This window comes from Pristiophorus japonicus, chromosome 2 (genome assembly GCF_044704955.1).
Source record: "Pristiophorus japonicus isolate sPriJap1 chromosome 2, sPriJap1.hap1, whole genome shotgun sequence".
In the NCBI taxonomy this organism is placed as follows: domain Eukaryota; kingdom Metazoa; phylum Chordata; class Chondrichthyes; family Pristiophoridae; genus Pristiophorus; species Pristiophorus japonicus.
Window position 1 is genome coordinate 370,914,375 of NC_091978.1, and position 653 is coordinate 370,915,027.

General features: G+C 49.3%; 1 pseudogene; it reads left to right on the plus strand.

Moving 5' to 3' along the window:
- The first annotated feature begins 250 nt into the window (after window positions 1–250).
- LOC139252675 (U2 spliceosomal RNA) lies at window positions 251–451 on the plus strand (annotated as a pseudogene).
- The last annotated feature ends 202 nt before the right edge of the window (window positions 452–653 follow it).

Consider the following 653-nt stretch of genomic DNA (forward strand, 5'->3'; position numbering starts at 1 on the left):
ATTAGGCTGGATAGCTCTTGGTCGGCCGGCGCGGACACGATGGACCGAAATGGCCTCCTTCCGTGCTGTAAACTTCTGTGATTCTATGATTATTTCTTTGATACGTTAATAAATATAGGCGCCAGGACAGTAGGGAGAATTCCCCTGCACGTCTTTGAAATAGTGGCCGTGGGATCTTTTACATCCACCTGAGATCTGTGGCGACTTGTTGGGCTGCCCTTGCATTAGTCAGTCAAAGGCAATACAAAGCTACGGACCTCGGCCTTTTGGCTAAGATCATGCGTAACTGACCTGACAGGGGAGTAACCATGACCCCAACGTGGTTCTCCCTGGATCAGGAAGGTGGTTCTCCTAAGCTTTTTGGAAATAGGAGGTGTGTGGGGGACCTGACCCATCCACCCCCATGGCACGAACCTGGTATTGCAGTACTTCCAGGAACGGTGCTTGGGCTCTAGGCCTTTTGGCTAAGAGCATTAGCGCAGGGTGATCCTTGATGTGTGCAAGGTGACCTCTGGCGTTTGTGATCTGACAAAGAATTGGAAAGATTGGCTAAGGGAAAAAAAACCCGAAGCTACGGACCCATGTAAAAGCACAACACCTCCTTCAAATATATCACCAGCAACCGGCCATGATTTTGAACATATTTGCGAGAT